A 25,096-nucleotide genomic window follows, 5' to 3' on the forward strand; every position below is an offset into this window, starting at 1 on the left:
TTGTTATTAGTCTGTAACTTCTCCCCTTATGTAACCTGCCTTTCTTTTAAGTTGAATCAAAATGAATTTTGTAAAAGCATTTTACTGACATTCAACCTATTATGGACAGTGGATTTTGTCAGTAATACTAAGACTGAAAACTTTATGCTTTTCACAGATGTCATCTGTTGCCATGTATTTGTGTCTGTAGTCTTTCTGTCTTTACCTTTTTTTTTTTCTTGTCAGTTTCTGAGTATACATACCCATAATGGAGGTAGAGACTCACTCAAAGCATTCCGTACTAACCAAGAAGACAGCGTGGCTGAGCAGGTGAAGACAATAAAGTCTTCTCTACCTACTCCGAGCTGTTCACACTTTAAAATCCAATGAAGAACTGTCTGCCACTGGACTCTACAGAATGCAGGTGCAAGATATTTATATCTTAGGTACATGGCTGGCTTGATATCAGAAGGCTTACCTGGATGCATTGCCTATGTGCTTCTCTACAGTTGTGCCAGTATAGAAATCTCCCAAACAGGTGTTTCAGAATAAATTTTACTGCTCGTCACACTACTTCCCACCTCTCCCCAATTCCTGTTTCATACAAATTTCCATTTGGAAGTGTTCCCCTGCTGCAGATTTGGTTTTTCGTTGTTTTTCTTTTTAATCCCACCTTTGCCAAACAAAAAACAGATACCACTTCTGCAGCAGTCCACTGACCTCTTGTGTTTGCCAGCTTTCTGTTTTACTTCTTTATGCTCTGTACTATGTGATTGCTTTTGTAGCTGAACAGGATCATGGTAAGGAAATAAAATCAAGACAAATGGAGACAAGTTCTGTGCTGCCCATGGAGGCCTTTCCTTGAGTGTTCATGGTCCATGCTGGGAAAGATAGAGGCTGTGGTGGAGCAGATAGGAGGGCTTACTCTTGTAGCTTCTCACCAATTAAGACTGCCAAGAGTATATTCAACACTAGCAGAAAAGTAAAGGCATATTAGTTTATGTTTATTTTGAGTGTATCCTTAAGTTTTTTTGGTCTCCATATAAAGTATTGTAAAATACTGTATTTCAATTGTGATTTGAAACTCACTCATATATTTTTTCATGTATTCATAACTTTATTAGTGAAGCATCTACTACATACCAAGCACTATTCTAGGCACTGGAATGAACAAATCTCTGCCTTCTTGGAAGCATCATAAATTATATGACTTATAAGTTGTTCATATGCTGTGCTGTCTGCTGAAGAAAACTGCTCTATTTTATTTGCAATTCCAGTCTAGGTGTGATTGCTAATGTTAACATCCCTTTTCAAGAAACTGAGAATTCTGCTACCAGCTTTCTTTAAAAATAGTACTATAAGTAAAAGAGAATTTGCGGTTCACTTCCTCTGATCACTGAATTGTCAGACTTTGGTTGATAATTGGTTAAATAAATGTTCTCTTGTTGTGGGAATAACTTATAATCAGTATTTCTCTGTTTGTTTTTGTCACCATTTTCTCTAATCGTGTCATTTGTATTGATAACTTTTTAAAAAGTAAACTACCCTTTTTAAGAACAGAGTGGAAATGTGTTTTCTAAGAAAAATTTTTAAGTTATGGGGACTTTTGAATGTATAAAAATAGAATAGTAAAATTAATTCTCATGGCCCTCTTACCCAACTTCAATGTGGATCGTCATTGCCAATTTTCTTTCAACTTGCACTTCCATCTACTTCTTCATCTGATATTTTGAGGCAAATCCCACACACAATATTTCATGTGTATATATTTCACCCTCTTCTTGTAGTTATCTAGGGCTTTCTAAATGTCCTTTCATTAACATAAACTCTAGTGATTGAAAGGAGCTTATTAAAAGATACTGCTTTCATCTTCATTTATTTGAAGCTTTTTCAGAAGCCAGCAACAAAAGCTAAAATTAGAGCAAAAGATGTTCCAGTATTTCTTATTGCTTAGTAAATTTCAAGGGCTTTAGGAGCTATGTGTCAGGAAGAACCTTGGACAAAGACTGAAATATATATTTATTATAAATTGAAATATCGTAAGTCCTTTACCCATTTTTTAATTGTTTAATTGTAGGAGTTCTTTATATATATTGGATACTATACACTTACTGGATATATGATTGCAAATATTTTCTCCCTTGCTATGGGTTGTCATTTTTAGTTCTTGTAATAGTGTCCTTTATTGCACAAAAGTTTTAACTTTGATTAAATCCAGTTTATCTTTTTTCTTTTGTGGCTTGTGCATTTTGTATATATCCAAGAGACCATTGCCAAGTCAAGGAACATGAGGATTTATCCCTGTGTTTTCTTCTGTGAGTTTTATGGTTTCATTTATTTTTAACCATTTTGAGTTAGTTTTTGTATATGATGTGTGGTAGGAATCCAACTGTATTCTTGTGCATGTATATATCCAGTTGTCCAAGCGCCATTTGTTGAAGAGACTGTTCATATTTTCCCATATGGCACCATTGTTGAAAATCAATTGACGTAGTTGTATGGGTTTATTGCTGGGCTCTCTATTCCATTTTCCATTGGTCCACATGTTTATCCTTATGCAAGGACCAAGCTATTTGGTAACTGTACACTTGCAGTACATTTTGAAACCAGGAAGTATGACACCTCCAATATTGTTCGTATTTTTCAATATTGTTTGTGCTTCGGACCCTTGTAATTCCATATGAATTGTAGTCAGCTTTCCTATGTTTGCAAAAACACCCATTGGGATACAGTCTTAGTTCAGGCTTGTATAACAAAGCACCACAGACTGGGTCACCTAACCAACAGTAATTTATTTTCTCATGATTCCGGAGGCTGGAAATCCACAGTTAGGATGCCAGCATTGTAGAATTCTACTGCTGGCTCTCTTTTTTTGCTTGCAGATGGCTGCTTTCTAGCTGTGTTCACATGGCCTTTCCTTGTGAAATAAATATATGTATATTCAGCAAATATCTTTGTTTGCTTCCCTCTCTTGTTCCATTATCATGTAACATAAGATGAACTGACTTTATGTCTGAATATTTAAGAATTATTAATTTTACGTCATACTTTTTAAATTTTAGGATTTCAAGAAGAAGCATAAACATCACTCAAGGATTTTACCTCTTCTTCTGGGGAAGAGGTTAGTGCATTTACACTTGTACACAGGGTAGATGTAATATGTTAGGCAGAATTATGACCTTGTTACTGCTTTTATTTGAAAATTAAGAATGGTTTAAGGAGATGCATATGGGTGTCAAATTGACAATGTGTGGATTTCTGATGATTAATGGTGTGTGTCAACTTGCCTGGGGCACAGGGTACCCACACATTTGGGCAAACAATATTCTGGGTGTGTCTGTGCTAGTATTTCTGGAAGAGATTAGCATTTGAATTGGTTGGCTCAGTAAAGCAGATTTCCCCTCCCAGTGTGAGTGGGCCTTAATCTTTTGAAGGCCTAAGAACAAAAAGGCTGACCCTTCTGCAAATATAAGGGGACTCCTCCTGCAGACTGTTTGAGCTGGAACACTGATCTCATAGCCATCCAACTTCAGCTGAAATATTGGCTCTTCCTGGGTCATGAGCCAGCTGGCTTTTGAACTTGGACTTATGTCATTTGTTCTCCTGCACCACCAACTTGTTGACTGCAGGTCTTGAGACTTCTCAGCCTCCATAATCAAGTGAGCCAATTCCAAATAATAAATAATAATAAATATACATTCTATTGGTTCTGTTTCTCCAGACAACTCTAACTAACACAACTTCATACTATACTGATGAAGAGTTCACTGGCTGCTTGTATAAATCTTTGGCTCCTCCAGAATTCCAATAAAGTTGACTCTTAATGTTGAGGATTTTATGCTGGTTACTTTTAAAACTGCAGATGAGAAGCAGGCTCCGAGGACTGGAATTTTGCTTGCCCTTTGAGAGACGTTTGCATTTATGAAGGAAGGGGGGGATGAGCTTGTAGGGACCTGATATTGGCCACCCCAAGGTATGACTCTTTGGCATCAGAATTGTTTTGGGCTGATTGCTTTTGATAAACTGGGACAGGCAAGGAGGCTCTGGGGAATGGAACTCGCCCTTGTTGGGACACATTTACATTTGTAAGGTAAATCTCTATCTGTAAAAGGTAGCTCCCTCTCTGTACCAGGAAGAAGAAGAGAGATGACCTTATCCCTAGAAACTCTTAATGGGGAAGGCGGGAACTTAAGTTGGTTGCTGTCTGGCAATCTCATGTAACTGATTTAGGGTGGTGGCTTCTGACCTTTACTTAATCCGATTTGATTCTTGTCTAAAAGTCATGGGATCACCCAACGACCAGACCCCACCTGCACTGATACCATTTTAACTTTTTTCATGTTCTTTCCCTTGTCTTCGTAAAGAGATGACTCACATACCTATGCCTTAAATTTAGCCCTAACCCTCAGCTCGGGGCAGCAGCAGGAGCTCTGACTGCCCGTGGGTCCTGTCCCCACGTACCAGCTCTGCCTGCCCATGGGTCCCGTCCCCATGCCAGCGGGGGCAGCAGCAGCGGCCCTGCCTACCCATGGGCCCTGTCCCCATGCTATTCTATTCTCTAAATAAAAGAGCACTACTGCCAGATCTTGAGAGTCCAAGAAATCTTTCTTTTGACTCCTCGGCTCACCGACCCTGCATCAACAGTTTTTGCCAGTTTTAAAAGTATATTTGGTGGGGGCAGTCTCCGGAGTTTTATTTTCTGCTGTTTCACTCATTTTGGAAGTATTTTCTCCTTTTAAAGATTAAAAAAGAAATAATAGAAGTTAAATATTACAGAATTACTAATTTCCGTAATCCCTTATCACACACATACACAATAGTTTCATAATAATACCAACACTATCATCAACTAAATAATTACTGAAAACTGTTTGAAATTTTTTCTTCCAAATATTTTAGTCTTTGAGGCAAATGCTACTGGGCATATGTAGTCATTACTGTATTTTCAATTTATTTGGAGTATTTTTTTCTGTATAATTAAGCTACCAATTGGATATATATTTCATTTATATATTATGAATACTAGACATATCAGATGTGTGATTCACAAGTACTTTCTTTCATTTTATGTCTCTCACTCTCATGATCACTGGCTTTTGAGGCACAAAGTTTTTTATTTTTACAAAGTTTAATTTATCTTTTCTTTTGTTGCTTGTTCTTTAGATGTCATATCTAAGAAACCATTGGAAGTCAAGGTCATGAAGATTTAAGACTATGTTTTCTTCTATGAGTTTTATGGTTTTTACTTTTATATTTAGGTCTGCTGTCATTTTGGGTTAATTTTTATATGTGATAAAAATCTTTAATCATTTGTGTATGATTTCAGCTTCATTCAGGAGAACTGACATCTTTATTATATTGAATCCATTTAACCAAGAACATATTATGTCTTTCTATTCAAGGCGAATTTCGTATCTTTCTGGAATGTTTTACAGTTTTACTCATATGTATTTTTGGTATTTGCTGGTAAACTTATTCCTAACTTTTATTTTCTGTCTTGATGCGCATATAAATATGCGTCTATTTACTTATGTAATTGGTCTTAGATATACACATAAAGATAGAAAATAGAAATAAGGTATACATACATATCACATACATACAAAACCATTTTATCATTTTCTTACTTTACTGAAAATGCTAGTGTTTCTACATTAAATCAGATGTTGGCTTTAGGAGTGAATCATGCACAACCACCCATATTTATGATGTTAAGGAAGCCATCCATTGATTCCTATTTTATTAAATTTTAAAAATGAAAAAGTGGTGGATATTTTCAAATTCTTCTACATCTTTTGGGATGATCATATGATTTCTCTCCTAATTTCTAAAATTAGGAGATTAATTAAATTAGTGGATTTTCTGATATAGATGCCACCTTTGCTTTCTCCAAAGAAACTATTTGGTCATGTTACATATTTTTTTTTGTGGTTGGAACTGGTTCTGCCAGATTTCTAATTAAGAGTTTTTCTTTGACTCAGTCTTCGCCATGTTGGGGATTAGTGTATACTCTATGAAACAAACATGAAAATTTCATTTGATATGCCCTAGATGGATTGACAGATGAGTATTAGGAGTGTTTCTATTTTTTCCTGCATCCCTAGTAATTTCTAGTTTTGAAAATTGTTGCTGTGTTCTTTGTTGCTGTGTTCTTACGTGCAAATATGTTTATTCCTAAATCTTCATTGTGCATTGTAGTCTTGACAATTTGCATCTCTTATGGCTTTTTGGTCTGAATTCTACCTTGTCCAGTATAAAGAATGTGATAGTTGCTTATGTTTTAGTTGCCTTTTACTGGTGTATTTTGCTAAGTTTTCTTTTTTTTTTAAAGCTATGAATGTCTCTTTATACACAGGTTTTGTTGTTAGCGCTGTCGAGTCAATTCCAAGTCTTAGTGACCCTGTATACAGCAGAGCAGAACCCTACCTGGCCCTTTTTGCGCCGTCCTCTCACCTTCCTGCACTCTATCAGACAATGCTCTGCTGCTGTTTGTAGGATTTTCATGGCCAATTTTTCCAGAAGTGGGTGGCAGTTTGTAGTGTTTGTAGTCCTTCTTTGTAGTCTGTCTGAGTCTGGAACCTCTGCAGAAAGCTGTCTACCAGGTGACCCTGCTGATATTTGAAATACTGATGGCATAGCTTTCAGCATCCTAGCAACACGCAGCTGCCACAGGGTGACAACCAACACACAACTAGTTTGGTTCCCTGACCTGGAAATGACCGAGGCTGCAGCAATGAGAGTGCTGGATCTTAACCAGTAGACCACCAGGCCTGGCATACACAGATTAGTTTTACATTTTTGTTTTCTTAGATATTTTAAAACTGTTTTACTGGTTAAGTGACCTATTGCATTTATGAATATCCTTGATAGGAATGGCCTTATTTCTCACACTTAAATATATTTAAATTTGTAAACCAATAATAATTACTGTAACCTTCTGTTTTGCGTGTGTGTTATTTATGTTTGTGTTTTATTCATATGGTTACCTTACATTAATATTTTTATATACTTCTTTTAGTCCCTGGTTGTGTTTGTTTAATGTCTATTAATTCACTACAATGAGCAAGTAGCTTCTTCTCTCCTCCTGTTTCTCAGTGTTGGATTTGAAGGAATATGTTGTTACTTCTAGTTAATATCTAGACCTTTAATAATGACCAAAAGTTTTATAAATGTATATATATTGTATATATGTAACTAGAAGTTAATATGTGCATAAGTAGAAATTACTAACAGTAAGTCAGTCAACATGTTTATTCTCTTTGTTGATACTACTTCCAAGGTCTCTCCCCGTTTTCTGATAACTGTGGTATAGTCATATTGTCAAAGCTGTGACCCCTACATACTGTATAATCTTTTTTGTAACCATCATTTTGTCTTAGTTCTGCAAATATTTTATATATATAATACATAGTATATATGTACTTTTATATTCTTTATATAAAAGAATTTTTATGTATATGTTTTACATGCATTTATTTTATATATGTGTATACATATAAAATAAAGTATTATTGTAGGTCTACAGGTATTATCTATTATGATGTCACCATCATTCTTTGTCTTGCTATCTCTGTTGGTATTCTGAAAATCTTGTTCTTGGATAGATTCCCCAGAAAGAGCCTATGGGAACTGTATTCTGTGAGTTGTTGCATGTTTATAACATTTTGTCTGCAGCTTTATTAACTTAACAGATTCGTTTGGCTGGATGCAAAATCCTTAGATCATATTTTCTTTCTTTTAGAATCTTAAATGTAGTACTCTGTTATTTTCTGGCCTAAAGCAATGATGACAAGAGATTTCTTTTTTCCCACCTGAAAGTCTAGAATATTTTTCCCTTCTTTAAAGCAAAAACTATTAACAGAATTTCTTGATGTTGACCATTCTTCATCAGTTTTCCAGTTTGCAGAGGGCCCTTTGAGTATTTAGTTTCATTCTTTGGGAAAATTTTTCTTTAGTTAGCTTTTACTCTCTGCTTTTACTCTCTGTTCTTACTATTGCTTTTATTTGTACTTATTGTATTTATTCACTTTTGTGTTCTTTCTACCTTAGTCCTCATTTCTGCAATATTTTCTTTCTTGTATTTCTAATTATTTCCTTGTTCTACCACTTCTTTATTTCTTACATTTTTTATTGAACGTTGGCCCTGAGCCAACATCTGTTACCAACATTTTTTTTTTCTTCTTCTTCTCCCCAAAGCCGCCCAGTACACAGCTGTATATTCTACTTGTAGGTCCTTCTGGCTCTGCTTTGTGGGATGCCACCTCAGCATGGCCTGACAAGTGGTGCCACGTCCATGCCCAGGATCTGAACCTAGGAAACCCTGGACCCCTGGAGCATGCAAACTTAACCGTACTCAGCAACGGGGCCAGCCCCTTTTAATTCTAGTTTATGTTTTTTGCTTGTATATAATTTCTCAAAAATTTTTTATTCTGAAATCTTTAGATGACACTTTTCTTCTATTTTGTCAGCATGGCTCCCTGTCATGTTTTCATTATCTGTATGGTTATTTACTGTTTTCTTGTTTCCCATGAATTTTAAAAAATGAGATATAATACACATATATTATTCACCCTTTAAAGTACAACTTGGTGGTTATTAGTATACTCACAAAGTTTTATAGCTGTCACCACTATCTAATTGCAGAACAATTTCATCACCCTACAATGATTCCTGTAGTCATTTGTAGTCACTCCTCCAGCGCAAGTAACCACCAATTAGTTTCTGTATGTTTTGGGTCTGTCTATGCTAGATATTTTATATAAGTCAGATATTACAAAATGTGGCCTTTTGTGTCTGGCTGCTTTCACTTAGTATAATGTTTTCAAAGTTCATCCATGTTGTTGTATGTATCAGTACTTTATTCCTTTTTATGTTCAAGTAATATTCCATTGTAAGGATAAACCCAAATTTGTTTACTCACTCATCAGTTGCTGGACATTTTGATTTTTTCCTCCTTTTGGCTGTTATGAATAATTCTGTGTCAAAATTTGTATACATTGATATATACCTAGGAATGAAATTGCTGAGTCATATTGTAACTTGCTGTTGCCTTTTTGGGGGACTAAGAATAACTTTTAATTGAATTTGACCTAAATCCTCTTCTGTTGCTCATCTTCACTTGAAATAAGGAGATTTTTCTCTTTCAACTTTTAGAAAGGAGTAGTCCGTGCTGCCCCTTCTATTTTGGTGAAAGTTTAAAAGAAGTCTTTACATTCATTTTGCACTGTCTTTCATTTTCTCTTGTTGTCTGTCCCATCCCAGCAGTATCTCCTTCTTTGGGGATTTTGTACTGAATAGGCACATCATCTGGTTATATTTAACAATTCAGACCTTAAGCAGACCTCTTCCAATCACCTACAAACTTTGAGTAAATAACCAGTATCTTATCTTTTGAGTATATAACCAGTACTACCACTGTTCTTTAAAAATTTTAGCCCCTTTTGTTCCCAGAAATGTTCTATGCATATACAAACAGATTTGTACCTATAATTCATTTTATACAAGTAAGTTCTGCAACTTTTTAATATGTTAATAAATATATAACCTTTTTGAAATAACAAATTTAAATTCTAACGTATGGGAATACATAGACACTGCCTTGCTGTTCTATCTATTATCTGTCAGATGTTCCTGGTCATTGGATCCCTCTCATACCCCTTGTTACTTCTGCATCTCATACTCCACCCTCCCTCTTACCTTTCATTCTCCTTCCCTTATCCCGTCTCACTGTAGTGCTTTAGCTGAATCCTAAAGATAATTTAGTATGTTATGAAGGATCTGTTTACTCAGGATTTCTTGTAATATATGATTCAGACACAACCCTTATGGCTTTAACAATCTTCTCCTCTCTTCTGGCTTCATTCCCTCAGCATTAAAATTTTTTCTGTTGTGGTAAAATACACATAAAAGTTAACATTTAAACCATTTTTAAGTATAGAATTCAGTGGTACTAAGTACATTCACAATGGTGACTATTCATCTCCACAACTCTTTCATCACCCAACACTGAAACTCTGTACCCATTAAACAGTAAATCTCCATTTTCTTCTCCCCTTATCTCCTGGTAATAATCACCATTCTACTTTTTGTCTCTATGAATTTGAGTACTCAGGGTAACTCATACAATATTTTCCTTTTATGTCTGGATTATTTCAATTAGCATGATGTCTTAAGATTTACCGATACTCTCAGAATTTCCTTCCTTTTTTAAGCTGAATAATATTCCATTGTGTGTGTGTATCCATTGATGGACATTTGGGGTGTTTTTACTGCTAGGCTATTGTGAATAATGTTGCTGTAGGTATGAAACTGGAATCAAGTACAGAAAGAAAACCAGAAAAGCCACAAAAATGTGGAGATTGAACAAAATTCTACTGAACAATGATTGAGTCAATGAAGAAATCAAAGAGGAAATCAAAAAATTCCTGGAGACAAATGAAAATGAAAACACGACATGCCAAAATCTGTGGGATGCAGCAAAAGCAGTTCAAAGAGGGACGTTTATAGCAATTCAGGCCTACCTCAAGAAAGAAGAAAAATTGCAAATAGACAATCTAAAAGCACACCTAAAGGTACTGGAAAAAGAACAACAAACAAAGCCCAAAATCAGCAGAAGGAAGGAAATAATAAAAATCAGAGCAGAAATAAACGAAATAGAGGTTAAAAAAAACAATAGAAAAAATTAATGAAATCAAGAGCTGGTTCTTCGAAAAGATAAACAAAATTGACAAACCTTTAGCTAGACTCACCCACAAAGTAAGAGAGAAGGCTGAAATAAATAAAATCAGAAATGAAAGAGGAGAGATTACAACAGACACCTCAGAAATACAAAAGATAAGAGAATACTATGAAAAGCTATATGCCAACAAGTTGGACAATCTAGAAGAAATGGATAAATTCTTAGAAACATACCACCTTCCAAAACTGGACCAAGAAGATGTAGAAAATTTGAATAGACCGATCACCAGTAAGGAGATAGAAACAGCAATCAAAAACCTCCCAAATAATAAAAGTCCAGGACCAGATGACTTCCCTGGTGAATTCTACCAAACATTCAAAGAAGACTTAATACCTATCCTTCTCAAACTCTTCCAAAAAACTGAAGAGGAGGGGAGGCTTTCTAACTCGTTCTACGAAGCAAACATTATCCTGATACCAAAACCAGACAAGGACAACACAAAAAAAGAAAATTACAGGCCAGTATCAGGGATGAACATCGATGCAAAAATCCTCAACAAAATACTAGCAAATCGAATACAATACATTACAAAGATCATACATCATGATCAAGTGGGTTTCATTCCGGGGATGCAGGGATGGTTCAACATCTGCAAATCTATCAATGTGATACACACATTAACAAAATGAAGAATAAAAATCACATGATCATCTCAATAGATGCAGAGAAGGCATTTGACAAGATACAGCATCCATTTATGATAAAAACACTAAATGTCACCACTCTTATTTAACGTAGTATTGGAAGTCCTAGCCAGAGCAATCACGCAAGGAAAAGAAATAAAAGGGATCCACATTGGAAAAGAAGAAGTGAAACTGTCACTCTTTGCAGACGGCATGATATTATATCTAGAAAACCCTAAAGAGTCCACTAAAAAACTTTTAGAAATAATAAAGGAATACAGTCAAGTTGCGGGATACAAAATCAAGGTACAAAAATCGTTGCGTTTCTATACACTAACAACGAAGTAGCAGAAAGAGAAATTAAGAATACAATCCCATTTACAATTGCAACAAAAAGAATAAAATTCCTAGGAATAAACTTAACGAAAGACGTGAAAGATCTGTACACCAAAAACTATAAAACGTTGAAACAAATCAAAGAAGACAAAAAGAAATGGAAAGATATTCCGTGCTCTTGGATTGGAAGAATTAACATTGTTAAAATGTCCATACTTCCTAAAGCAATCTCTAGATTCAACACAATCCCTATCAAAGTTCCAACAACATTTTTCACAGAAACACAGTAAAGAATCCTAAAATTTATATGGAACAACAAAAGACCCCGAATAGCCAAAGGAATACTGATAAAAAAGAACAAAGCTGGAGGTATCACACTCCCCGATTTTAAACTATACTACAAAGCCATAGTAACCAAAACAGCAAGGTACTGGCACAAAAACAGACACACAGATCAATGGAACAAAATTGAGAGCCCAGAAGTAAACCCACACATTTATGGACAGCTAATATTCGACAAGGGAGCCAGGAGCGTATGCTACGATGGAGAAAGGAGAGTCTCTTCAATAAATGGTGTTGGGAAAACTGGACAGCCACATGCAAAAGAATGAAAGTAGACCACTCCCTTACACCGTGCACAAAAATCAACTCAAAATGGATTAAAGACTTGAATGTAAGACCTGAAACCATGAAGCTTCTAGAAGAAAACATAGGCAGTATGCTCTTTGACCTCTGTCTTAGCAGCACATTTTCAAGTCCCATGTCTGACCAGGCAAGGGAAATAGAAGAAAAAATGAACAAATGGGACTACATCAAACTAAAAAGCTTCTGCACAGCAAAGGAAACCATCAACAAAATGAAAAGACAACCTAACAATTGGGAGAACATATTTGCAAGCCATAGATCAGATAAGGGGTTAGTATCCAAAATATACAAAGAACACATACAGCTCAACAACAAAAGAAACAACAATCCAATTAGAAAATGGACAAAAGATCTGAACAGAGATTTCTCCAAAGAAAATAGACAGATGGCCAACAGGCATATTAAAAGATGCTCAACATCATTAGCTATCAGGGAAATGCAAATCAAAACTACAAGGAGGTATCACCTCACACTGCTCAGAATAGCTATAATTAACAAGACAGGAAACAACAAATGTTGGAGAGGGTGTGGAGAGAAGGGAACCCTTGTTCACTGCTGGTGGCAGTGCAAACTGGTGCAGCCACTATGGAAAGCAGTATGGAGTGTCATCAAAAAATTAGAGATAGACCTACCGTATGATCCAACTATCCCACTGCTGGGTATTTATCCAAAGAACTTGAAAACACAAAGGCATAAAGATACTTGCACCCCTATGTTCATTGGGGCACTATACACAATAACCAAGAAATGGAGCAAGCTAGGTGCCCATCAAGGGATGAATGGATAAAGAAGATGTGGTATTTATACACGATGGACTAGTACTCAGCTATAAGAAATGATGAAATCTGGCCATTTGTGACAACATGGATGGACCTTGAGGGTATTATGCTGAGTGAAATAAGTCAGAGGGAGAAAGTCAAATACCATATGATCTCACTCATAAGGAGAAGGTAAAAAAGACAAAAAACCCACAACAAAACACATAACATTGGAGATTGGACTGGTGGTTACCATTGGGGAAGGGGGAAGGGGGAAGGGCAAAAGGGGTGATTAGGCTCACATTTGAGGGGATGCACTATAGTTAGTGTACGAGTGGTGAACATGATGTAATGTATACAGAATTCGAAATATGATGTACATCCAAAAAATTAAAAAAAATGTTGCTGTAAACATGGGTGTACAGATAGCTCTTATGGATCCTATTTCACTTCTTGTGAATATGTACCATGAATAGGATTGCTGTTAATTCTGTTTAATTTTCTGAGGAACTGCCATACTTCAGGAACTGTGATATTTTACATTCCTGCCAGCAGTGCCCAAGTCTTCCAGTTTCTCCAACTCATCATCTGATGTTATTTTATGTTTTTGTTAACAACCACCCTAATTGATGTGAATTAGCTTCTAAGTGTTGTTTTGATTTGGATCTTTCTAACTATCGGTGATGTTGAGCATTTTTTCTCTTGTGTATTAGACATTTACATATCTTCTTTAGAGAAATCTATTCATGTTCTTTGCCTAATTGTTATTAGGTTTGTTCGTGTTTTTTGTTCTTGAGTTATGAGTTGTTTATATATTCTGGATACTAATCTCTTATGAGGTATATATGATTTGCAAATATTTTCTCCCATTCTCTGGATAGCCTTTTTATTTTGTTAATGTCTTTTGATGTACAAATATTCCTAATTTTGATGAAGTCAAATTTATTCAAAAATTTTTTTGCCTCTGTTTTTGGTGTCACATCTAAGAAATGATTGCTAAATCCAATATTCTGAAGCTTTCCCATATGTTTTTTTTCTAAAACTTTTATCGTCTTAGCTCTTATGTTTAGGTCTTGATCAATTTTGAGTTACTTTTTTTATGTGACATAAGGTAAGGAGCCAACTCATTCTTTTGCATGTGGATATTCAGTTTCCCCAACACCATTTGTTGAACAGAATTGTTGAACACCATTTGGCCCCATTGAATGGTTTGGGACCTGTGTAGAAAATCAATTGTCTATGTATATGTGAAGCTTCATAAGTAGCCTCTCTATTCTGTTCCATCGGTCCACAGTTTTGATTATAGTAGCTTTGTAGTAAGGTTTGAAATCAGGAAGTGTGAATTCTGCCTCTGTTCTTTTGTTTTCTGCCCAAGTATTTTCGCTATTTAGGGGAGTCCCTTGAAATTTCTTATGAATTTGAGCATGGGTTTCTTTTATTACTGCAAACACATTAGTGATATTTTGATAGGGGTTGCATTGAATCTCTATATTGCTATGAGTAATATTGGTAACTTTACAAAATTAGGATTCCATAAGCATATTAATGTGCTCTAGTCTCTCCCATTATCCCAACTTCTGACTCTAGTATCTCCCATTATCCCAACTTCTGAAAAGAGCTGACTGCATGCATGGCTTCTGTGTTCTAATTTCTAGCCTACTGTAATTCATCTCTGCCCTACATCACACTGATGCTACTCTCACATGCATCTCCAATGGCTTCCTTGTAGTTAAGTCCAGGGATACTTTCCCTCCCTTACTTCTCTGTCAGGGTTAACATTTTTGCCCAATCCCGTCTCTGGAGGCACTCTCTCCTGTTGGCAGTTGTCCTTTCCTAAGTTACTTCTAACCTTCCGACTGTTCCTTCTATTTCCTTTCGTTCTATTTTCTCTATTTGTCTCCTAAATATACACTGTCACATGGTCAGCACCACACCCTCTGCTCTTCTTTCTACACTTCTGGTCAGCATCAGCTACATGCATGTCTTTAGTTATTTATCCTGCTTATACTAGTGACTCTCCAAATGATCCCTAAAGACCGCTCTCCTAAGCTTCATTAGCCTACTGCCTATCAGCCACCACTCTGGTACCTCAGACTCGTCACACAATCTTCCCACATGGTCTGCTTTTTCTCCAGAATTTCCTCATGTTTGATACAACCTCATCTATCTAGCTGCTAAGGACAAAAACTAGGAGCAATTGCTAACATCTCCTTCCCCTTCAGACATCACATGGAATTAATTACTAGCTTCAATCAAGTTTTCTATGAAAATCAAAGCTGTTTTCTTCTGTCTACCACACTACGGTTATCTTACTCTGGGTCTGCTGTGATGTCCCCAAGCTGGTCGCTCATTTATAGTTATGTTCCCCTCTCCCTGTGGAGTGCTTTAGCAGCCACACCCCAAAGTCAAGCCACCTTTCACCTCTGGAGTGTCGTTGGGGTTGTTCTCTGATTTAGCTCCTGCAAGTTCTGCAGGCTCCCATTTACATTTATGTCTTCTGTTTTCTAGAAATGTACCACTGAGTCCCATCTTTTTGAGAGTTATCTCTTTGAGATTGTGCATGAAGCTCCTGGAAATTTCCTGATCGCTTTTCTCTACTCCCTACTTTAGCCTCTCTGATTCCCTCTAATTGCTTGTTAAATGAGCCTTATCCTAATTCAGTGGCCTTTGTCTGCCTGAAATTCTCTTCCTGTGGGTACTGGCAGGCTCAGTCTCATGCCTCCTTCAAATTAATGCTTAATTCATTGTTCCCAGTAAGGCTTCTGTTAATCATTCTATGTTGAATATATCCTACCCCTCTCTTCTGGCCCCCCTTTTCCCTGTGCTTTTGTTTCCCTATAACATTGACCACCTTCTACACATTGTTTAACTGTTTTCTTTCCTTTTCTTCTCCCTCACTCTTATCCCAGTACAAGATAACCTGAAGGAGGGTAGGAGATTTTTTGTTTTGTCCTCATTTGGATCCTCAGAGCACAGAAGAGTGCCTGGTATTGACTAGTGCCCAACTGTCTGTTGAATAAATAAATGAATTTATGTTCAAGTGTTTTTCAGACTTTTTTGGCTGATAACCCACAGTTAAAAAATACTTTGTACATTCTGATCCAATACATGCATGCATTAATTTCTGAATGAAACAAAAGTTAGACACAGTGGTTCTTAGTACATTCAGTGAAATCTGATTATTTTCTAGTTTCTTTCATTAAAACATGAATGCTGGGGCAGGTCTAATGACACAGTGGTCAAGTTCACCCTCCGCTTTGGCAGCCATGGGTTTGCCAGTTCAGATCCTGGGTGTGGACCTATGTACTGCTCGGCAAGCCATAGTGTGGCAGGCGTCCCCATATAAAGTAGAGGAAGATGAGCACAGACATCAGATCAGGGCCAGTCTTCCTATGCAAGAAGAGGAGGATTGGTGGCAGATGTTAGCTCAGGGCTAATCTTCCTCAAAACAAACAAACAAAAAATGAATGCTAATCTTGCTCCCTAATGTGGTATCATTAAATTGTGTCACTGCTATGCCCCAATCCAACTGCCTTCATAACATAAAATATTCCTTTCCTGGCCATCTTTGGGATTACCTGTTCTCCCTTGCTCTTCTGTTCTGCATCCTTCCAACTTGTGCTAACTTCTGCTCATCCTTGTTTTTGTTTTTTTTCCCCAAAATATGCTTCTTTCTTTCTCCTTCTTCCTCTTCCTCCTCTTCGTCTTCTTTCTCTTCCTCCTCCTCCTTCTTTTTCTTCTTCTCCACTTCTACCTCCCCCTCTCCCCTCTCTTCCTCTCCCTCTCCCCTCCTCCTCCTTCATTCTTCTTCTTCTTCTTCTTCTTTTTTTTCTTGAGGTAGATTGGCCCTGAGCTAACATCTGTTGCCAATCTTCTTTTTTTTTCCCCTCTCCCTAAAGACCTAGTGCAGTAGGTGTATATCCTACTTATAAGTCATTCCAGTTCCTCTCTGTGGGATGTCACCCCAGCATGGCTTGGCAGGTGGTGTGTAGGTCTGCACTTGGGATCCCAGCTGGTGAACCCTGGGCCACTCAAGCAGAACATGCGAACTTAACCACTATGCCATGCTGCTGTGATGGGCTTAAGTGTCACTTTCTGAAGAAGACCATAAGCAGTATCTGTCCCTTAATAAATTTAGCCTTTCTGCCCAAATATATGTATATTTACATATCATGAGCACTTGTCTCATTAGAATACTGCCCAACTTCAATTGCCAAGATTCTTTTCATGGCTCTCTTCTCCATGGACTATAGGCTCTGAGGGCATAGGCACAAGGTCATTCCAAAGTGTTACTGGTCCTCAGGTCTTAATATTATGAGTGCACACTTGGTGCTCAATAAATATGGACCAAGTGAACCAATGAGTCAAAGTGCTCATCTTTGAAGGGCATTTTTTAAAAATTGCAATATTTATGCACTCTTGTCATGCATCTCAATTTTAGCTTTGGATCAAATGACCGGATCTCCACTTTCATTTTGTCACAAGATTTGTAGGCCTCTGGTGAAGTTCAAAGGCAGAGGCCCTACATTTTTTTTTGCCATTTAGAAGCATTTTGACTGAAAATTGTAGCTAGAGGTACACAGCCTCTGAAATTCATAGTTTTCTGTTATTTTCATGACACATATATGGGCTAAATTACTTCTGCCCAGCAAATATAGGCAGAACTCTATGAATAAAAATGCAGATTGTTTTATTACAATATAGTTAGTTTGAAAGAAATGCTCTACAGTGCTTTCTAATAGGAGTTTGTGTAATGATTGAACTGTTCTATATCTGCACTAAAACACTGTAGCCACTATCTATACTGGCTTACTTGGCATATAGCTAATGTGACTGAGGAACTGAGTTTTAAACCTTGTTTAAATTAGGTTAAATGTAAATAGCCGTTTGTAGTTTGTGGCTACTATATTGGAACAGTGCAATCTTAGAAAACTCATACTTCCAGTCAAAGTATCTAGAGAAAGAACAGAATTTTCTCACCCCAGATCTGGCCTTTGGAAAGAACGTGATGTCTGCAGCACACAAAGGCTTGGTCTGCAGTTTTGGCTGGTTGCGGAGGTATAGGGAAAAAGCCAGCCTGACATGGAGTCACTGCTGTTCAGTGAGGTGGGTCTGCAGAGCTGGGAGCAGGGACGTTTGCTGTTAGCTTGGTCCTTGGATGCATCCTCCAGTCCATCTACACCCGCTGCAGTCCTCATTCTGTGTGCTTCAAGACCTTGAGCAAAGAACCCTCCATGCATCGTATCCAGCTCCTACCCCTATCCTTATCAGGTAGATATAGCCTCATTTTCCAGAAATGAGCTCACAATTGGAGACAGTAACACTTACTAGCATATAACACACTTGCTTACTCTCTACTGAGCATATTTCATAAGTAATGCCATTTAAACATTCTGACAACTATGCTCTGCAATCAGCACTATTACTATCTCCATTTTATGGATGATGAAACTAATGCTCCTAGAGATCAGGCAACCTGTGTGAGTTTCCTCAACTAGTAAGTGCCAATGTAATCCAAATCCAGATGAGTCTGAATCCAAACACATCTCCCTTTCTCTCTGCATCTCAGAATGAGGTCAGTAGAATAATTTATCCAAGGAAACAAGGTTTTCCTTAGTCCTTAGTGTTACATGAAGTATCTTCTCTAGAGCTTCCAAAAATGAACATCCTTCTCAACATCTCCACTAGAAAAAAAAAAAAAAGAGTATTTTCTAAAGCTTGTCACCTCCTCAGTGAATGCCACCCCTTTGGATAGCTGTCAGGTAGTATGGCCCAAGTCTGCGGCTTCTGGATGTCCATTTTTACCTAAGAATACAAGTCAGAATGCCTTAAAAAAGGCTGATTGCATATAGTTACATTCCACATAATTCACTTATTCCCCAAATATTTTGTGAGCCATGTATGTTGCACGAAGCTGGTATGGGGTGAAATCATTTATTTACTCATGAAAATATATTCAAGTGTGAAGGAGGTGAGAGAGTAAAAGCAGATGAAATAAGAGCCTCACCTTCAAGTTTTATAAGACCTACCACTTAAAGAAAAACAGATACTCAGGGCTAAGATTCTGATGGGAATCAAAATAATATACTTTTTCTAAAAATGAAAATTAATGCAGAAAAATAGAGGATGAACAAAATAACAAATCTTTTCTTCATTTGATGACACTGGGATCATTGTGCAACAGGAACAGTTGTCTCCAATCAGACCTAAGTTTCCCATCACACTCCTGCAAAGTGGGTTTATATGGGTTGACAACGACTTGCTAATAAATTGTGCAATATAGGACTTTATATCCACTTATGTTTCTTGATTGTAAAATTTTTATTACTTTTACTTGGTTCAAAATATGAGAGGATATGTTGATAAGTGTATATAGGGACACGCATTTTTCCTTGATATCCTCAGTAAGGCACTGCAAGGCACTACTTACTCTTTCCACATCTTCACTTAAGCCTCACAATGCTCTCAGTGGTATATACTATTACTAGGACTGTTACTCCCCATTTTACAGATAGGAAAATTGAGGGTTGGTAAAATAGCACAGACAAATTATGTAATACCTCAGCATTTGTCTGATTAAAGGTGATAAGTTTTGATTAAAAACTTTTGGGGACCTCTGTGGAATGGTAATTACACTTTGGGGAGATTTAAGGGGAAAATAATGATTTAAAAATCCAATCTGAAATACTCTCAAAGAATTTGTGTTTTGTCATCATTTGTGACAGTATCTACACCCATTTAGAAAATACTAGGATATTTATAAGGGAAGCATTATTTATATTCAGCCCTCCAGAATTATTTGCTGCTTATTTGGTTCTGTGATATGAGATAAGGAGAGGATTCCTTTCTTCATTACTTCAACAACTTATTTTTGTTAATGACCTGCCACAAATAGAATGGATCAGCCTTGCATCAGGGCATAAGACAACTCATACCTTCCTATTGAACCCCGCCAGACCAGATCCTCTCCTATTTTCTTTATTAGTTCCATCCTTTACTGCCCAAGAGAAGACATCAGCGTCCCAGAGTCCTGAGTGTAACATAGTAGAGGCTTGCTGGTACAGCAGGTAGAATAATGGTCCTCAAATATGTTCTCCTCCTAATCCCTGTAGGTCAAAATGTTACCTACAGGAAGTTAACCTAACTGCAAAGTTGGAAGACAGAATCCCCAAAACTGCCCTTCCTGTTGACACCATATGCAAGTTCAGGGAGTTCCAAAATCCACTCTGAAGTTTGATAATTAGCTAGAAGAATGGGCAGAACTCACTGAAAACTGAAATACGCATAGTTACATTTTACTACAGAGAAAGGATACAGACTGATATCAGCCAAAGGGAAAGACATTGTTCAGAGAGTTGGAGGGTGCCAAATGTGAAGTTTTTCTTGTCTTCAGGATGTATGTACACAGAGTTTATTGCCAACGTAGGAAGCTCACCTGAGCCTTTAGCATCCAGAGTTTTTATTGGGGGTTGATGATACAATGCCTGTGTGGCTGGTTTTTAGCATTTAGCCACTTCTCAAGATCGGAAGTAATACCACATGACCCCAAACCTTCATCATAAATCACATTGGTACAGTTTTCTGTGGCCAAAGTCCCCCGGCAATCAAAGACTCTCATATCAGTCAGGACACTTTTTTAAGGACCTGCAGGTTATTTCCCAGTAGCTGAGGGCAAAGTCCAAAATTCTGTTTGGGTAAATCTTCATTACTCATTATGTTGCACTACAAAAAGGAATTAAGATTACTAAAGGAATTAAGGTTGTGAATCAGCAGACCTTGAAATGGGGATATTATCCCAGATACATTTAGGTCCAGTGTAATCACAAGAGTCCTTACCAGTAGAAGAAAGAGGCAGAAGAGTCAACGTCATAGTGATTTGATATGAGAAAGACTTGACCAGCAATTTTGACTTTCAAGATGAACTAGGAGCATAGCCAACCTCTAGAAGCAGAAAAAGACAAGAAAATGGATCGTGTCCTAGAGACTCTGGAAGGAATGCAGCCATTCTTTCTAACCTATAGAATTAGAGGCTAATACATTTGTGTGATTTAAATCCATTGGAAACTAATACAGGCTTCCTTTGAAATTGCCCTGAGGAGTACAATGCCATCTTTGTGAAGACCAGTAGATACTTCAGAAAAGCCAAAACTCGGGGCAGACAATTCTCAGGGCATTCCTGGTATCAGTGTATTTTGAGACAGACAGTACTTGGGTTACACCCTGCTATAATTCTGGCATGTACCCTTCCACTTTCAGCTGGGAGACTTCCATGAAATAGACAACAATTGATACTTGTCCTTGATGACAGGCTACCAGCACACACTTCCATCATACTGGCAGAGCTCACCCAGGAGCCAGGGATTAGGTTTTTCTTTCTGGCTTGTATCTCTCAATTCAAGATGCAGATAGTAAATGTGTGGCATGCACACAAGTCCAAAACCCCTGAGACTCATGGCTTTAGGGGTAGAGGGGTGTGTGTGTCCAGAAACAAACCTCTATTTCACTTTTAAAGGAAGCACATTTGTTATTGTTTTGCATCAGTGGGGCACAACAAGACATGTAAACTGTTGCTTTTTCAGCATATACAACAGCACAATACCCTAAATCCTTCATCACTGTGAGATTTCCTCTGTCCACTTTGCCAGTCACATGTATGGGATTAAGGAAATTACCTAGCATGGCCTAGGGCCAAGCACAGACAAATGGAGAGACTAATGAATTTAGAGACTCTAACTTAGAGCTCTACGCATCTGTAACTACTGGGCCTGACTGTGATGCCAGAAAGATACTCAAAAGACAAATGGAACCAAGGGACATCCCGTGGAAACTGAAAATGAAGGATAAATTGTTACCAACATCATCTAGGAAACCAAGAAAACAAAAAGCTGCCATTGTCTGAGGGACTCCTTTATTTTATTGTAGTGTAATACACATAGCATAAAATGTATCAAATTAGCCATTTTTAAGTGTACAGCTCAATGACATTAAGTGAAATCTTATTGTGCAACCATCACCGCCATTCATCCTCATAACTCTCTTCATATTATACAACTGAAGCTCTATACCCATTAAGAAACTCTCCATTTCCTCTCCCCCCAGTCTTTCACAGCAACCATTCTAATTTCTGTCTCAATGATTTTGACTTCTCTAGGTCCCTCAAATAAGTGGAAGTAGATCTCTCATATAAGTTTAGTGGCTGACTTATTTCACTTGGCATAATCTTCAAGATTCATCCATGTTGAAACATGTTTAAGAAATTCAGTCTCTTATCCAGTCTCTGTCTTTTGATTGGAGGTTTAATTCATTTACATTTAATGTAATTCATGATGAGGAGGGACTTAAGTCTGTCATTCTGCCATTTGTTTTGTATATATGACTATAGCATTTTGGTCTCATTTCCTGCTTTACTGTCTTCGTTTGTGCTAATTTTTTTATAGTGAAACTTTTTAATTTTTTGATGAAGATTAGCCCTGAGCTAATATCTGTTCCCAATCCTCCTCTTTCTGCTGAGGAGACTGGCCCTGAGCTAACATCCATGCACATCTTCCTCTACTTTATACATGGGATGCCTACCACAGCGTGTTTTTTTGCCAAGTGGTGCCATGTGTGCACCCAGGATCTGAACCAGCGAACCCTGGGCCACCAAGCAGAACATGTGAACTGAACTGCTGTGCCACTGGGCCAGCCCCTGTAGTGAAACTTTTATATTCTTTTGAGGTGGTTGGTCAGCTGTGGCCACAAGAAAAGACAGAGGAAAGGCTCTTGGAAAAAAAGGGTTATACTCAGAAGTCCTAGAGACAGAAGACACATCATTTTATGCAGGGCCACATGAGAAAGATACCAGGGTGGTGAGAAGACAGGAGCAAGGGAAAGATTTAGGCCCCAACCCTTAGTGGGATTTCTGAGGTAAGAACAAGGCAAGACATGGTAATAGCTTAGAATTGGCTACTTTGAAAAATTTGAGTATGCTCTAACCCATAGGAGTAGATGCCCTGTTGCTTGGCATCTGGCCCTGGGATGATTATAAAAACTTTGCTCTTTTACATCTCCATCCCCACCCCTTTGAGTTGCTGATGTCACAAAATTGCATCTTTATACATTTATGTCCAATTTTAAAAAATGCTTTAGGCTCTTAAGTTATGTAGAAAACAAACTTTCAACTTATAAACAAAAGTTACAATAATACAATGAAAATTATAAGAGTGACAGCATCATGGTGGAGGGAGCTGTTGTTTTAGTCTCTCTCCCCACTAGGATACAAGGAAAAGGACATTTATTAACCAACAGAAGACATCCACATAGCACAATAGGATGTCTGAGAGATCTACACAGCTATATGTCTGAAGGTGGGGGATGGGATTCCTGGGAAGCAGCAGAAGGAGGTAAGTGGATCTCTTCCCCCTCTCCCCAGGGGCAGTGATCTAGGGCACAGGACCTCATGCACTGGTTGGTGTGTGACTCTGATAGGAGTTGGGTGAACAGGCAGCCCTGCATGAGACTGCTTTTACTCTCAGAGTTGCTTCCCAGCCAGTGAGAATGTCCAACACCAAGCCAGCTCAGAAGCTAAGTGACCCCACCCAGCCAGGCAGCCCAGGTGGACTGCCCATGAGTGTAGCGTGGGATTATGTGGATTAACATCCAGAAAAGAGCCCCCCTCCCCCACCAGGCACATGAACTTGGCCAGTCAGCCAGGGCAGTGGGTCTGCACCAGAGAGTCTGCACTTCTGTGGGTGAAGCAGTTGCAACCAGTGGGAGTACACTGACAGCACTATTGGCACAACTTCCAACTGATGAGGCAGCTTCACAAAAGGTAGCTCTTACTCCCTCAGTGGTGGTAGGTGGTATCTTTGACCAGATACTACCACTGTGCACCATCAGACAGCATGAAGAAATGCATTAACACTCCAGAACAAAAGGAAAATGACAAATCTCAAGAAACCAACCTGAAGTCACAGAAATTTATAATCTCAATGACAAAGAATTGAAAATAGTTGTTATAAAGAACTCAATGAGTTACAGGAAAATTCACAAAGTCAGTTCAATGAACTCAGGAATAAAATTAATGAGCAGAAAGAATTCTTCACAGAAGAGACTGAAACTCTAAAATATCCAAATGGAAATGCTACGGGGGAAGATCACAATGAATGAGATAAAAACAAAACAAAACAAAACACAAGGCTAGAATCCTTTCAAAACAGAGCTGACATGATGGAGGAAAGAATTTGTAATTTAGAGGACAAAAATATAGAAGTGCTTCAGATGGAGGAGGAGAGAGAACTAAGAGCAAAAAGAAGTGAAGAAATTCTCTGAGAAATGTCCAAATCAATTAAGAAATGCAACATAAGGATTATAGATATTCTAGAGGAAGAGCAGAAAATTTGTTCAATGACATAATAGTTGAGAACTTCCTAAATCTGGGAAGGAGGAAGAATTATAAGTAAAGGAAGCTAATGTAACTCCTAAATACATCAATGCAGAAAGACCTTCTCCAAGGCATATATATTGGTAAAACTGTCAAAATTCAATGATGAAGGAAAAATATTAAGGGTAGCAAGGCAGAAGAAAACCTACAAAGGAACTCCTATCAGACATTCAGTGGATTTCTCAGCAGAAACCTTACAGATTAGGAGAGAATGGAGTGACGTTCAAAATACTGAAAAATAAAAACCTTCAGCCAAGGATACACTATCCAACAAAACTACCCTTCAGATACAATGGAGAAATAAAAACTTTCCAGATAAACAAAAGCTAAGGGGGCTCATCACCACAAGACTTCCCCTCCTACAAGAAATGATCAAGAAGACCTTCATACCTCAAAAAAAGGTGAAAAGCTTTAAAATCCCTGAGCAAGAAGATAGACAAAATCATAAAATTGCACTTCCCTATCAAAATAGGTTAGCAAACAATTATAAGATTAAAGATAAAGGGAAGCAAAGCATCAAAAATATCTGCAAACAATTCATCTTAATCACAAACTCACCAAACAAAATGGAATAAGTTGTGACAATAATAACTGA

Source organism: Equus quagga, unplaced genomic scaffold, assembly GCF_021613505.1.
Source record: "Equus quagga isolate Etosha38 unplaced genomic scaffold, UCLA_HA_Equagga_1.0 72560_RagTag, whole genome shotgun sequence".
NCBI lineage: Eukaryota > Metazoa > Chordata > Mammalia > Perissodactyla > Equidae > Equus > Equus quagga.